Below are 16,097 nucleotides of genomic sequence, written 5' to 3' on the forward strand. Positions count from 1 at the left end.
CGATGGATGTGCCGATTTCCATTTTTTGTCATTAAATTTATCACACGCACACCCAGGCTCGCAGCCGAGCGCTCGCAGCGGCCCCTCCCGCAGCATCCCCCGGGGACGTTGCGGAGCATCCCCGGGGGATGCTGCGAGAGGGGCTGGTGCGGAGGATGCTCGGGCGGCCACCTGCAGGGCCGGGCAGCCCCACACGGCCCCGCACGGCCCCACACGGCCCCCCCGCCGCCTCCAGCTCCGCGGCCGCGCCTCCGAAAGCCGCGGCCCCACCTCGGGGCGGAGCAGCCGCCGCCGCCGGAGGAGCCGGAGCCGGGGCGCTGGGAGCTCGGCGGCCGGGCCCCGCTGCGCATCGGGTGAGTGCGGGGCAGCGGGGATGGAGGGGGGGGGCCGGGGAAGGGGCTTCGGGGGTGATGACCCCTTCGGGGGCGAGACAGCCCCTGCGGAGCTCGTCGCCCGAGGAGGGTGGGTTTGGGAGAGGGGAGGGCCGTGGGGGTGTCCCCCCCCCCCCCCTCCACCGCCTCCCCCCGGGGTCCTTGTCGCCTCTCCCGGGTGGCTGCAATCACGGAGTTTCGGTAACTCCAGCCCTGTGCAATCCTAGCCAGGGCTGGTGAGAGCCGCTTAAATAATGCAGCCCGCTGCCCGCCCCCGGTGGCTCAAGGCACCCGGGTAATCCCACAATAAATGTGTCCGACCTTATCTCGGACGCATCGAGCGCTGAGGACGGAATTAGGTCCTTAAGGCACTCTGCTCCCCTGGCCAAGGGCTGCGCTTGGTGTTTGAGGACACCCTTGGGCCGTGGGTCATGGCCCGGAGCCCAAGGAACCCAAGGGGGGAATCTTCCCTCGCTTCACCGAGGGGTTTTGCTGGTTGTCTTTGGAAACCCTCTCCCCTTTGGCATAAGCGTGCTGTGGAAGAGACGGACCTGAGGCAGCATAAAGATAAGCAGCCGTAATTCCTGCAGTGGCACCGGGACTGCAGCGGGGCTGCGTGCGAGGCGCTGAAGGTCCCGTGTGGGGAGCGGCTCCTCCAGGGCTGAGCGCAGCCCAAACTCCGCAGCGCCGGGGTTGCGGCGTTGGGGATGCTCTTGGTTGGCTCTGCTGGCAAGAAAAGAAGTTCTTGCTCCTAACCCCGCTTCCTTATCGTGGGAAGGTCCTTCCTGCGCCGGACTAACTCCTCTTGAGGAGGGTGTCTCAAGCTAAGGGGAGGAGAAGAGAAGGTGGCTTCTCGCCATGGTGGAGGAAAGCATGAGGGTCACAAACCTGGAAGCTGATGATCTCGGTTTGAGCCCTCCGTGCTCCTGGAGAGCTCGGGGAGCCTGGGGAGGAGCGGCCCAGGGGCTGCCCTAGTGCTCACCTTGACCCCGGCTGCCTCGGCTCGGCTGCCCCGAGCTGGCCGCTGCCGCCGGGTGCCCTGCTCCTGATGGAGAGGGGCCCGGTGCCCGTCGGGCAGAAAGCAGGACAGGCTTTCCAATCTGGAGCCAAACGAAACTGGAGGGGTTGTGTTGTTCTTGTGAAAGACGTGCTAAATCCTGACTAGGAAGAGCACCTTTTCATTTATGCTTTCCTGGCTTCACCTCTGTGCTAAGGGTTTGCTTGAAAACTCCGCGTGATCCTGAAAACACTCTTCTTACATTAGAAAGTACTCTCATTACATTATTTTTGTGGGTTTTGCTTCATCTTCTGAGATCTCTTGTGAGGTTAAAAAGCTTATTTTCCGTCTAGCTGAAAGACACGTATGGGGATTTCATAACAAAAATAAGCTTTAAAGCATTGAACTTCTGATGTCTGCTGGATGTGATGAAGCACTGAGATACAACTTTTTCTTTTTCGTGTGAGCAGGCTGCCCATTTCAGACAATGTCTTGTTGTTGAGTCCTTCAGTGCTGGAAAAATGACCCTGTGTGAGTGTGCTGGTACCAATTGTACCGGCTCCTTGGTGCTTCTGCATCGCTTCTGCAGCCACTTTGTTAGGACCTCATTTTCCCTTGGTTTAATAATTTATAAAATGCCTGTTGCCTCTAGGCACATTTCATCCAGTAAGAAGAAAAACATCAACCAATGTTTGCTGGAATAATGGTTACAGAGTCTGAGGCTGACAAATAATGAAGCCTTTGTGGGTGAGGGGATGTCTCATTTTTGTCTTATGTAAATTAGTGAAAAAGCAGGGTTTGTGCTAAAAAGTCTTCAGGAGACGTTAGTCCTTTCCGATTTCCATCCTTAAAAATGTCTCTTGCTCTCTGGAGATGAAGGGGGGTTTAACTGTGACCTTCCTTAACCTGATTTTGGATGTGATTCTCTCTTTTTTTTTTTCTTTTTTGCTTTTACCTGCATCTGCCTCGAGTTTGGCAGCTCTCTGGTACTGTTGGTTGTGAATTAAGATAGGGAATTCAGGTCCTTCGTCTTCACAGGATTAACTTCTTTGGCTTGAAAGAGGCCGGTCTCTTTTTGGGCAATAAATGGCCCTCTCAGAGCAGCAGGCCAAATCCTCAGCCAGATCCTCCTGACCCTCTGTCATTAGCTGCACTTTGAATCACTCGTTTTGCTGGAGGGGGAAGATTGGCCGCAGTTCGGCTCGTTCGGAGCTGCTAAATGGGGGTTCAGTGACCCGAGTGGGCAAATTGTATCACCAGCTAATTGGCCGGAGAAGATCTTGCCTGATATCAAACAAACCCGCTGCTGCTGCTGTTCGTTCTGAAGCCCTCTCCTGCTCCAGGTGATCCCTCTGGTTTCTAACACTTGTGGGTTTTTGTTGGGGTGCTGGAAAAGGGACAGGACAAACTTTTCCCGTGGCCATTCCTGTGAGGGGTCCACTCCAGCTTCAGGAGGTTTTGCAGGTGTCGTCCCTTAAAAAAGCATCAGAATGGTAACGTTGCAGCTTGCCTTCCCCTGCTTCCCCTCCTCTTCCTCCTCATAAGGGGGCACTGCTCACGGGGATGTGGTGTCCCCAGGAAGGGGACTCGGCTCTGCCCCGAGCCTGGCAGAGCTGAATTTTGGAAGGAGGCGAGAGCACCATAGAGGGGCTCCCCTCTTCACCTCGCCATCCCTGCTTTGGCAAAGCCCTTTCCAGGAGCGACGTGCCTCTGCCCCCAGCCCTGCTGGCACGCGTGGGGCAGCGGCACGGCCTCGTGCTGGGGACGTGGCTCGGGATCAGCCCGCGCACACAGCGCGTTGCCTTCTGTGCTGCCTGGCCAGGCCGGGGGAACGGTGCGCTCTGCCGGCACTAACGATCAGCCCGACCTCGCGTCTTGTTTGCTCATTGAAAATAGTTCAGGGCTGGCTTCCTCTCTGCTGGGAGGCTGTAATTGCAGGCTGCTGGCGGGTGCAGAAGCATCCAGGCACCGCACGTTCGGCCACGTTGCCTAAAGAGCTGCAGGAGCGAGCCGGGATGTGTGAAAGGGGTCAGCTGCTCGCTTTTAGCAAGGCTCCGAGTTGAGTTACACCACCTCGGAGGACGGCCTTGCCAGCTGGCTCATCCTTCAGGGATGTTTAAAGAGGCTTATCGCAATCTTACTAGAAATCTGTTGTCTTCTGTTAATCTGCTCGTCTCTCCTCAGCTCCTCTCCACGTGCTCCCTCGCACATTCATCCCGACAGCGCCGTGCTGCCGGCGCTGCTGCCCGTCGGCACTGCCTGTGGCTCGCCCAAGTGCTCCTGCTTTGGGCATATTCCTTTGCAGCCTGTTGCTTTTTGCTCCCCGACATGTTTTTCTTTCTCTATATGTTTATATTTCTATATTTCTAGTAATAATGAATTATTTCTAAGGTGATGCTGGTGCTTTGCTGGCTGGGGTGGAGGTGAGCAGCCCAGAGCCTGCTGCTGTGCCGGGTCCTGCTGGGCTGCTCGGTGTGAGCCTGAACTCGGTGTCACCTCCTTGCAGGGGCAAGTACAGCTTCCAGAGCAACGCGGTTCTTCTGATGGACCTTCTCCTTCGAGGCCTCACAGAAGTGTGTAAATACTGTGGTTAACTGAGCCCCGTCCACACCTAGAAAAAAACAAATAGCTTTAGGAACACAAAGCCTCGATACCGGTATGAAGCAAACAAATGGGGTATATTTGATGTGGATTAGGCGAGCTGCAGGGTTTCCAGCTCTAGAGGCCCGGGCAGGAAATGACAAAGCCTTTGACAAAGGTGGCTTGGCCATCCCTGCCTTCAGACACCGCACCCGAGTCCTGATGCAGGTACCGGTGCTGCCGAGAGCTGGGAGCGGTGTATCTGCCTTCCCTCTGCTCTTCCTCTGGCATAACACACTGTTTGCTCTCCTGGAATATTGCTAGAAAGAGATACAATTTTTATTTTCCAGAGTAGTCAGCTGATTTAATCCCATGGGAAGTGGTTGGAAAGCAGGAGGCAGGTGGGTGGGCATTCCTGCTTCGTGGCTTTCCACAATTCCAGGGGGAGAAGGGTAAAGCACGAAGTGCAGTCGTTGGGTGCTCTTTTCTGTTTGCCTTCGAAAGAGCTTGATAGGCTGTGATTAATGAGGCTAAAGAGAACTTTGATAAACGGTAAACTCAAATGAACATTAAACAAAAATGGCTGTGTAAGGCAGCTTTTGCTTGCACGCCCGGCACGGATTGCGGGCTCATTATAGAGCTGCCTGGCTCGGGTTGGGCAGAGAATGTGGTGCTGGCCGTCCCCTGTCGTACAGAGAGGGAGGAGAAGGGAGCACGTGTCCGTGTGGGATGGCTGTAGGGCAGCAGCTCCCGGCCAGGGGGCTCCGTGCAGACCCTCCTGCAGGCAGCTCGTGCCTTCCCGCGGGGTTAACCCAGCGCTGCCAAACTGGGACCATCAGAGCTGCAGCCCGGAGCCCCACAGGTCCCCATATCCAGGCTCTAATTAAGGGTGCTCTAAAAGCAGCAGGCCAGCTATGATGGCCTTGCGGATCAGAACCATTGGCCTAATCTATTTTTAAAGTGAATTAAACCAGGAAAAGGTACTGCCACTCTAGAGTAAGCAGCCACCTGGGGAGTTAACCCAGAATAGTTGCTCTGCTTTGAATTCGCACCCTATCTTGGTTCAGAATAATGTTTCTTTCCACATGAGCTCCGTAAGCACAGAATACAGGGCATGATTTAAGCAAGTTCACCCAACAGAGCTAGGAAAAAAAATCTTATTTTTCCCGAGGTCTTCTCCGCATTGCCTCCTGGCGATCCGCACACACTCCTGAACGTAGACATCCTTTGCCATAATGAATCTGCCCTCTTTCTTGCTCTGTCCCCTGCAGAGATCCGCACTCCCTCTCCAGCCCCACGCTGTGGTTTGTTTTAACATCCGGAGTGCCAGCTCCCCGTAGCAACCTCTCCTCTCCTCCCCTGTCGTCTGTCCGGCCTTTGTGCTGCTCGCACACAGCAGCGAGCATCTCGAGTGCTCCTCTCCGCTGGGAGGTGGCACAACGCCCTTGTGCCAGGCTGGACGGAACCTCATTCCCTTTAACCCAGGAGGCGATTTGAGTGCCAGGTAAGACACAGCATCAGGTGCCCGGATCCCAGCTGGGGCCGATCACCTGAGCCGCCTTCAGGTGCCGGCCGTAAATTATTTGCGCTGCCGGCGCGCCTCGCTGCTCTGCCCGGTGCTCGCCTTGCGGGGTATTTGCATGATGTTTTGAGTTGTGCTGAGACACTCTGCTGCTACGCTGCTCCCTCGGATTTGTCAGGCTCAAGTTAAATGTATATAATTTTAACATCTCATGATTCTTTGGGGGCTGACTCATGTTTTTTTGGCCTGAATGAATCATAGCTCTTGAACTCCATTGCTAAATTCATTATGCAACAATTACAGGGTTGGAAATGCCACCCTAAGTGCACACAAACAAGCTGGCAGCAATTTTCCCCTCCTTTTCTCTCACCCCGTGTTGCCAAGAGACCTCCCCTGTGAGTTTGCTCGTTAGCTCTTGCCTCCTCGCTGCAGGTGAGGGGCTGCTCAGCACCCTGCGCCCTGGGGCTTTGCCCTCCAGCTGGAGGGGGCGGGAACTGCAGGTCCAGCATTTTTAGGAAGGACCAGAGGGGGCAGCTAGGAGAGAGGGCTGGAGATGCACAGTTTCACTTACCTGTCCCAGCTGCCACGTGTGACCTCGTGGTACAGTGATGGAACCTTTGATGGGAAAACCCCAAGGACGAGGCATTGCAGCAGCTCCATGCAGCAATACTGGATGCTGGCAGCATTGCACAGCCATGCGCTCTGCGGAGCTGCTTGCTGAGCAGCTCAGAGGTCAAATACCCATCAGAGAAAGACCAAGGATGACGTGAGCCCTGTGCTGGCTGTGAAGTGTCTAATGAGATCCACCATCGTGCTCTGCTGCCTGGCGCTAAGCTGAGATTTAGGTATTTGTGTAGGGCTTGGCTTTTTATTCCTGAGGTCCTGAGCAAGCAGCATCCAGCTGGTATGTGAAAGTAAGAGGGGCTTTGTCCTGGGTGGGCTGTGTTTGCTGACCTGTTTGAGCCACCAAAGCAACTGGAGGGAGTTGTGCTTTAGATGTGGGATACAGGAGGGCCATCTCCACCACCTGCGGGGTTGGATTTCTGGCTTTAAGATGTGACCTGAATATGACTTTCACAACCAGAACAACTTTCTGCCACCCAACTAGAGCAGCTTCTCAGAGCAGTGCTCAGCTGAGGCAGGTTGAGAACGGCGAGCTGGGTACCCGTGCCTGGAAAACTCCAGAAAGTCTCCCTTGAGAGCAGCCGTTCTTCCTGGCTGAGGTCTGGCCCTTAAATCTCAGTATTTTGGGGAAGTCTTTCTCCCCTGGGCCAGTCTGTGTGTCTACAAATCCAGGCAGAGCTGCACATCCAGGCAGCAGAGAAGGAAGGCCTAGCCTTGTGCTCGTGGGTAGATGAGGAGAGGAACCTGTGGCCGGGGAGCCCTGCTGCTCATAGCTGCAGAAGCAAAGCAACTGCCGAGGAGGAGAGAAGGACCTGCAGTTCTGATGCTGTGTTGGTAATCAAGTCCGTGTGAAATATCCTAAATCATGTTTGCGAAGCAATAAATGGTAAAGGTCTGAAACCGAATGTAAGGGCAACCGTGTGGTCAGAGCAGCAAGTGAAGCCACCATGCCATCGCTGGCTGTGGCCAAGCATAGATGCAGAAAACATGAAAAGTAGGACATGGATGGTGACGTACGGGTTGATAGCTGCGCCTAAAAATAAGGTACTTTAGAAACACAAAATCTGCCTCGCAAGCAAGGCAGTGGCAAGCTGCTCTGAGTGTTTGATTTAAGACTGAAGCTGGTGATGTTAGCGCTGCAGAAGGCTGTGTGTTTGTTTAGATTTGACGGCTTGCAGCTAAGATAAGACAAGTTGCTCTCGAGCTGTGCTTGGGCTGAGGTGGAAGTGAGAGTGGTGGGGCTGTTGGTGGGGATGCTTTTCCTTCGCCAAGCCCAGCTGGCAGCAAACGGCATCCCGTGCAGGGCTTCTGCTGGTCTGCTCTTGAAATGTTAGGGGGCAGCTTTCTGGAAAACGCACTTAGGGTACTCCTGTGGGATTCAAGAGACACAAATCTTGGTGATTGCCCCGCAGTAACAATATCTGGTGGTGCTGGTCCTTGCTGCTGTTGTGAATGGGCTGATAGCCATACCCTAGAGCAACTGTTTCATGCTGCAGGGAAGCCGGACCCTCTGCAGCCTCATGCTCCCTTCGTGCTTGCTCGTAGCTGGCCTCAGCCTGGGGGAGAGGCGGACAAGGGGGTGAATTTTTTGGTGTGGAGGGGCAGCGTGTGCGTGGCTTAGCAGCAGAATCCATAAGGCATTGTGGGGTTCACCAGGGAATAAGGGCAGTGCTTCGGACAGAAATCCAGATGTCTGAGCTGTATGGAGCAAAATTTCATGCGCTGTAGTGTGGATAAATTGTTTTTCCCAAGGTCTCACCTCTTTCCTCTCCTGTAGGGCCTGCAGGCTCCCTGCTGGGCAGACGTGGGGGCTCCCTGACAGCCGGGAGATGTGCGGGCACCTTTGTGTGTTACTTGGTTAAGATCTCTCGAGGATCACTGGAATGCTTATGGATGAGCTCAGTAATGTCTGCAAGCATTAGGGCTGAAGGCATGTGGTTAGCAATAATTAAACACAACTGCTATTTAAAAGGAATGAAGCAGATGACGGGGATGAGCATCCTCTCCTGCATCTCCCACAGAAATCAATATCCCTTCTGTCAGGTGTGCAGCAGCCGCTTTCAGGTCCTGTCAGTCATTTCCACGCCGAAAGCAGCACACCACCCCGACGGCACAGCAGCTTCCCAGGCTCTCAACCCCTCTCCTCCCACCGCATGCCATTGTCACTGCCCAGGTGACATCTGTGCCATGGCCTGCAGCTGACGGGCTCCACGGTGCTTGCCCTGCAGCCTCGTGGTGTGAGGACCTCTCCTACCTTCTGCTTGGGCTGGATCCTGCTGGGCCCACCCGGTGCCGAGGGCTGGGTGTCTCTCGGTGGGCTCTCGGCGCTGATGTTGGTGTGGCTGAAACGTCCCAGAGCTGGCACGGCCACAGGTACCGCGGAGCTGCAAATGGAAAATCCCTTCCCTTATCGAGCTGGCTGCTGGGCCGGAGCAGGGCTGTTCCCCGTGTTTTTTCCATGTGCCACAATGTGTGCGGGTGGCTTTGCACAATGAAAGGGCTTCAGTCAAAAAGTGGTGTGCAGGCAAACAGGGCTCCGGCTGGTATCATACGGGAAGGGTGTGGGCTTTGCAGCGGTGTTTTTGAGGTTCTGTTGGAAATTAGCTATTTTTCCCCTCTGTTTCTTACTTTAAAGCCTGTTTTGCAGGCATTTGTTGTGGTTTTTCACATTCAGAATCTCCAAGCGTGTAGTTCAAAACGTCAGGAAGGGGGATGCAGGGCTGAAAGATCGTGTACATTTGCCTGTTGCAGGTCTGATAAAAAATGGAAGCTTTACCCTGAAAAACAAATAAAAGGAGGTAATCTCACTGTCACAGTCGGGTCGGGATGCTTTCCCTGCAGGTGTCTGCGTTGCAACCTGCACTCACATATAACTTGCTGTGGAAAAATAAATGGAGAGCCGAATCAGAGACTTATGCCCTCAATTAATTTTTGTTCCACATAATCGGCGCTGCTGAATGCTTTTCCTTCACTATTTAGCTGCTTGGCTCAGAGGATGGGCCTGCTCCCGTGCGAGGGAAGCTGGGATTCGGTTCATGTTTGCACAGAAATCCTGCTCTGATCTTCCTTTCTTTGCCTAAGGGTAGGGATCCTGCTGCTCCTCTGATGCTGGAGATAAATTTTGTTAGCAGATACTCTGCTTTGGGAGAGCAAAGGGGAGAGGGGAGTGGTGTGTAATGAATTCTTGAAGGAATAAAATTTCCTTGTCTTCGAGCATCGTCTTCTCTGGAGTCGTTCAGTGCTGCCCTTGAGCCGGTGTCTGCGCTGGCTTGGGGACAGGCAGAGGGGCACAGTGGGGACTTCACTCCTGGTTTAAAGCACACGGCCCTAATTGAAGGAAAAAGAGGAATTGGTGCAGTTGGTGCGCGGTCTCTGCAGATCTGTGGGCTGTTGAGCAGTTTTCTCTATTGCACAAGACTCATTTGGTGTACAGTTTGAAACTGAGCCCCAAACTCAGTTATAATTTGGACTTGATTCAAAACCATAATTTGATTTTTTTTTTTTTCCACATTCAGGCTGATTGAAATGTCCCTCTCCCTTCTCCAGATTGGAAGCTGATGACCAAGAGCTCAGGTTCACCTGGAAGCAAAAGGCAAAACTGCAGTTTTGTGCATGGAAAGCCAAAGGGGGCTGCTTAATGCAGCGGGGCAGCAGCCTCGAGGGCGCTGTGGTGACCAGAGGCAGGAGCTCTGCACAGCAGATGTTCTTCTCTGGCTTGAGGTTTTATAAAACGCCCCGAAGTCCTGCTGCCTTGCAATGGGAATTGGGTTCAAAGAGTGGCTTTGCCCACGAACCACTCGGAGGGACACAAGCGTTGTGTGGTAAAATTGCTGCTCTTTGACAGGAGCTGTAGCAGACTTGCATCCCGAATCCCAACAATGTCCTAAAGCAAAGCTGGTGGTGAAGGCTGGCCCTGAGGGTGCAGCTCTCCCCTTGTTTGTAGGAGCTTCGAGGGCAGCGTGCACATGCCTGGGGACCACCGCTGGCTTTGTTTTGCTTGTCACGAAGGAGCAGGGTGGTTCCCAACGTGTGGGGGAGGACTGCTTGGCAGGGGAGGGCTTTTTATTAAGGAAGCAAGGAAAGTAAGCCCATGTTGAAATACTGCTGGGAAAAAGAAAGTATATTGTGCTGTGCTGGGTGTTTACAGGAAATACACGGTGAAAATACTGAGGGGCTTTCCTCAAACAAGTGCCAATATTGTTAAGAGTGGAACAGTTGGGAGGAGAAAAGAATGAGGCACTTACATTTTTCTCCTACCAGCATCAGCTCCAAGGAATTCTTTGGACTTGCTGTTTCACTTTTTTCCTTTTCCTTCTTACTCGAATTTCATTCCCACCGCTAGGAAAGAGCTCACTGAAGAGGGAGAGATTATCTGAAACCAGAGCTAACGCAGCCAAAGCAAAATGTTTTCAATTCTTTGGGGAAGAGCCTAGCTTTAAATTTCGAGCTTTCCACCCAGTGAGGAATACAACTTCCACTGGAGCACCTTCCCCACCGAATTCACCTTTACCAGCGATGGAGCCTCCTTTGTGGCAGCCAGGTGAAGCGGTACCTTCGCTTTAAGAAGGTAATTGGGGCACAGATTAAGTTACTTACTTTGCATACAAGAAACCTGTGGGAAAGCCAAGAATCTCTCCCCAAACCCCTAGTTTCTGATGAGATCTCTCACCCAGAAGACTTCTGTACCCTCTCTCCCCCCCAGCACGCCACGGCAGCCTGTAGGAGTTGCGTTCCCTGAGGGGTCTTGGCTGAAATCTTGTGTTTAATTTTTTTTTCAAGCTACATTCCTTGCCACTTTGACCTTCTTTCCTTGCGTTCAGTCGTGCTGCACGTGTGCTGCTCGAAATGCTGCAGAAGCCGAGCAAGGGAAGGAGCTGTTTGCTTCGGAGATAGCAGTGACATCGAGTCACATGGCAGCGACTCTGAATTTTCACTCCTCCGTGTGGTTAACCTGTGGGTGCTGTGGGGCTTGCAGCAGGGCGCAGGAAGCGTTGCATGGTGCCTGCAAGAATAATTTGCAACCAGAAGCCACGGTCAGAGCTGTCAGCGTGGCACTGGGGGACAAGCAGGTTTTCACCGATACCTTGTGCAGCACAGAGCCAGAAATAATAGTCCCGAGGGGGCTCTCGCAGCGAGCTTGCAGCCCGCAGCCAGGCAGGTGACCTTGTTCTGCTTCCCCCTGCCTGTCTGTGCAGGCTCCTGACCCCCGCAGAAGGCTTTGCTGCTTTTTATCTTGAAAGCACTGGCTCAGGTGTGTGTTAATGGGTTGTTTGACGCGCTGCCTTGGGCTGCATTCGCGGTCTGTGTGTTACCAGCTGCAGGTTTCTGCCTTCAGCTCTGCTGCTGGCCGGGCCGTCCTGGAGGAGGTGACAGCCAGTGGCACCCTCGTTGCTTGGAGATCCAGCTGAAGGTGAGGGTGCAACCTGCCCACCGAGGTGTGGGACTGGAGAAATACACATTTTGGTTTCAAGGAGGAGGGAAACGCTTCACGAGGCTGGGAAACACGGCGTTGCGGCCTTTCAGCACAGGCATTCTGGCATCCCCCTCCCCTGGGGTTTATAGGAAATGTGGCTTTCCTGTGGCACTGTGGGGGGAAACTGGCGTTTCGGGGCTGGGATTCCTTGGCGAGGCAGGCACATCTCTGTGCAAGCTCTGGGTGCTTTGACCTTCCCTTCCCAGTTGTCTGGGTGGCCTCTGGTGCCTGGTGCTCTGTCCTTTTGCATTTGGCAGGCCCAGCAGCTGAGCCCTCGGTTCCAGGTGCGTGAGGCGGAGGAGGTTTGGGCATGTGGGCAGTAACGCTTGGCCTCAAGCCAGGAGAGGGGTTTGCTTTCTCGTCTTCCTGAAGATCTGGAGTTGGATCTTCTTCCTGAAGATCCCCGCAGTGACACCAGTTAGGAAATGACTCAGAGCTTGTTGTGTGTGAGGGGGACGCTGCTGCCGTCCTCATCACACGGCGTTGTGCGAAAGGCAACCCCGCCTGCCTCCTGCCTTGTTTTTCCCCGGGGACAGCTGAGCTCCCGTGCCTGCCTCCTCCTGCCCGTCCCACAGCCTGTCACCTCCCACTCCTGGTGGCTTTCTGGCACCTCTCTGGCTGTCCCCTCACCGTGTTGCTGTGCTGCTGGGAAGAAAATGATGAAGAACTGCTTTCTCCAGGCCTTGGGGAGAGAGATCCTTGCTGGTCACCCAGGCCGTGGTGCAGTACGTCTCATATTGATGAGCAGTGACAGTGCTGAGGGTACTGCTTGAAAAAGAAGCCTCTGAATTCATCAGTGGTGCTCGTTGCTGGAGGATGGGTTCAGGACTGCAACAGGCTGGTCATCCAGAATAGCATGGATGAGCCTGGGTCCTGCTGAGAAGGAGCAGGGGTAAGTTTGGAGACTCCTCACCTTGCTGTGGTGCAGCAGTCAGTGCTAAGGAAATAAATAAATCGGGCAGCCACCTCTGCTGCAGGCTGCTTATGTGCTCAGATCCCTGCTCTAGGCTTTTGCGCTTGGTTTCCAATTCCAGCCCAGAGAAGATTAACGTGAGGTGGGGAGGAGTGGGCTATTTCTGTCGCTTTTCATGCCACGGGCTTGACTTCATGCTGCAAACTCAGACACTTCATCCAGTCAGCTGGGCCCAGTCCTTCAGGTGTCTTCCCACAAACGATCCAGGGAAGAGAAACGATCTCCTTCACTTCAGCAGTCTGCTCGTGTACACGGGCCTTGAATTTTACTTTTGCTTGAAAGGTGCACAACTTAAAGGAATTATTTGTTTGCGAAACTATTTTGTTTCAGTGTGTCCCATTCAAAGGTTGCTCGGCCAGAGTTTGCGTGTGTGCTTTTTTTTTTTTTCATTTGTTTTTATTTTTTTAAAGTGGAATAAAAATTAAATCACTTAATGGTACTTAAGCAAATGACTCTTGCAAGTGTGTGTGCTCTGCTTTGGTGTCGTGCTGTGCTTTAAGTAGCTCCTTGAGGAGATGTGGCAGAGGATTTGCAGGTCTTAGCTCCGACGGGGGGAGCAGAGCGCTCTCTGGCATCACCCAGCAGCGGTGCTGATTGAGCGGATCCAGCTCCATTCTCAGCGACGCTGTGGCAAAGTGGCTGCAAGTGGAGTGCTTGGTAGGAAGGACTGGGGGGCAGCCCTGAGTGCTTGATGGAACAGGAAAACAGATGCACTCGGTGTTTTCCTCTGCTAACCACTAAATCTGATGTGGAAAAAGTGTGTGTACAGGAGATGAAGGCCGCTGTCAGTCCCTGCACTGCAGCAGCTTGTTGCAGCCAGGGATTCACTACAATCAGGGTCTCTGGTAATGCAAGTGAAATAAAAAAGTAATGCCCTGAAAGAGTCCTTCTGAGCTTAGCCAGACCTATCTTGTGTTAAGGTGAGGCAAAGTATGTAGGAAACACAAAGTTCTTTAAAGGTTGTGTTTGCCAACACTTGCATGCCCTGTGCAGGGCCTACTCTCTGGCACTGTTGGAGCGGGTCCTTCCCTGCCAAAAGCCAGGAGCACAACCCACCAGCGAGCTCCTCGCCTCCCTCCTGGCCCCGACACAGCAGCGCTCGCTGTCCCTGCGCCTCACAGGATGTGCTCGGCTCTGGGGCTCAGATCTGCTGAGCTCATGGAAACCGAGTGCAAGGAACGGAGCTTTTTTTCATTTCTTTAAATAAAACAGAAACCAAAATGCGATGCCTTGCAAACCACAGACACCCACACAGCCAGCTCCTGTGTCACTTTGCAGGTAAACAAACGCTTGGGCCTGTACCTCTGCTGTAATGACACCGACTGGTTTGTGTGACCAGAAGGCAACATGCCATCTTTCGGTACAGAGAAACCAGGCTGCTGGAAACCAGGTAGCTGGAGTGATGGAGCTGAAGTCTTCATGAGGCTTTTGGGGTCTGCGGAGGGTGCTAGGGGACTTGTGCCTAAGCAGCTGACCTGTATCCCCTTCAAGAAGTCCTCTCCAGGGGACCTCTCTGCTCCTTTAGAGGTTCACTGGGTGGTTTGGGGATGGGCTGGTTTTGGTGCCAGGGCAGCTTGATCCCCACGGGAGCAGCAGATGTCTCCTGGTGTTCGTGCATCCCTCGTTGCCATGTCATTTATTACCCTGTGAAGGCAGCTCACCCCTCCCTGTTTTTGCTGTTGTGAGAGCAGGAAAGCCAGGAGAGCTGGAACACGGGGAGCAGATCAAGCCACGCTTCTCCTCGCCTCGTGTGTTTCCAAGGTGCCGTCCACGAGGAAAGCTCCCAGCTTTCTGGGGTAAACAGGAGCACTGAAATAGTTCACATGCTTTCAAAAACCTGCAGAATTCGGCCATCATTTCTACTTCAGGTGTATTTTGGGAAATATTTGTTCATCTTTCAGCAAACAATGGTGGAAGCGGGGTGGGAAAGGCGCCGGGTGGGAGTGCAGGCGTGGTATGCTGAGAGGCATTTCCTGCCCTTATCTCCGCCACTCGAGGTATTGTCAGCGGGCTTCAGATCTGCAGCCTGTGTTACTGCAGCGGAGATCGCCAAAAGAGATACCTGCACAGGAACGCCTGCGCGGGGCAGGAGCCATGGGAGGTGGGGAAGAGCTTCCCAGCAAAATGCCTGTGCTTGGGAAAGGCGTTGGTCCCAAAACAAAACCATTTGGGGAAGAGGTCTGCGTTGGTGCCAACCTCGCAGAGCTGCTGGTGGAGGTCAGCTGGAGCAAGTACTTGAATTTCTTGGTGGCGTCTTTCTGATGAAAAAGTTTGCAAGGATCTGGGTTTGTACCTATGTGGAACTGAAATATTTAATTATTACTGAATATGAACTGAAATATTACTGAAAATGATTATTACTGAATATGAACAGAATATTAAATTACTATTCTCATTATTATTAATAATTTATTTACTTATCCAATCTTTACTTTTGCAATCCTGAGTTCTCCTGGGACTGAAACAGATTTTTTTTGTGTTCAGATCTATTCTGAAACCCTCAAAATAAGGTTTGCAGGTGCTGCTGAAGCTGCCCTTGGCCTCTGCTGGCCCCTTGCTGGATAAAGCAAGTGCCCAGGAGCTGCCTGTGTACTCTGGCTGAGTTTGTTTGTTTTCAGTTTTCAACCCAATTATCTCGCAGAGGAAAGGACATGCCTCGCTGTCAGTCTGCCGAGGTATTTATAGGTGAGGTCAAACCCCGGTGGCAGGGCTGTGGCAATGTTTGAAAGGAGTGGATGTCTCTGCCTTGTGCAACTTGTTGGGACGCTGCGGGCGTGCAGCACGGCTTGGACATCTCCCAGCAGCAACTTGGAGCTCTGGTACCGTGTGTGGTTATTTGCAGCTTACCCTGATTTGGCACGCTAGCCTTGCCATTCGACCTGCTACACATGGGTCTGTTTGGATTGGATTTGCTCAGTTTGCTTGCGGCACTGACTTTATTTCATGTGCATCTTTCCCTGTCGAGCAGCTCCTTGAATCTGGGGCACGTTTCCTTCTGCCGTGCAGCAGGTGATGGGGCGGCTGCCCATGGGCCTCCCAGTTGGCTGCTCTGTGGGTGCTGCTGCGGGCTGCTGGCTGGTGGTGTGGTCACACCACAAGTCCAGCTCTGATTTAACTGTGTTCCTTGCTCTGAGCACGGAGCCTGTACAGCAAAATCAGAACGGCCCACTGTGTGCTGAAGAGAATATCTGGGGAGAAGTGAAATGAACACAAAACACCGTGTTTTTATGCAGCTGAGGGGGTTAAAGTGTTGCTAATGCCTCTCTGGGAGACATCTGACCCATCTGCCCTGGGCTAGACTGGAGTAATAAGGGGTGATGGATGAAGAAGTGGAGCACAGGTGATGCTCATAGAAGGTAGAAACCTGCCCGAGGATGTGTCTTGGTATCTCTCTCACGGTTTGTCTGAGGAGTGACATTTGTGAAAGACTAAGTAAGATCTTTGTTAGCTCACTCAGACTTTTTTTCTGCTGATAAAAGAAGGCTACCTTGAACTGTAGACATGAAGGAATTGCTTGCTAAAACTGCTACCTAGTCAAGAGGGTTTTGCTTGGGTGT

The 16,097-nt window shown here is 53.2% G+C and overlaps 1 protein-coding gene across 2 annotated transcripts in view; it reads left to right on the top strand.

Moving 5' to 3' along the window:
* Positions 1 to 208: 208 nt before the first annotated feature.
* Positions 209 to 16,097, top strand: part of PPP1R16B (protein phosphatase 1 regulatory subunit 16B) — a 57,392-nt gene continuing 41,503 nt past the window's right edge. Inside the window, exon 1 of one of the 2 annotated variants that reach the window (XM_068700033.1) lies at positions 209 to 353. The gene's annotated coding sequence lies outside the window, so the exon portion shown is untranslated. Of the gene's footprint in view, positions 354 to 10,436; positions 10,662 to 16,097 lie in introns of those variants that run through there. The other variant, XM_068700034.1, reaches the window with a different exon arrangement.

The sequence above is a fragment of the Anas acuta genome, chromosome 16 (genome assembly GCF_963932015.1).
Source record: "Anas acuta chromosome 16, bAnaAcu1.1, whole genome shotgun sequence".
Taxonomy (NCBI): Eukaryota; Metazoa; Chordata; class Aves; order Anseriformes; family Anatidae; genus Anas; species Anas acuta.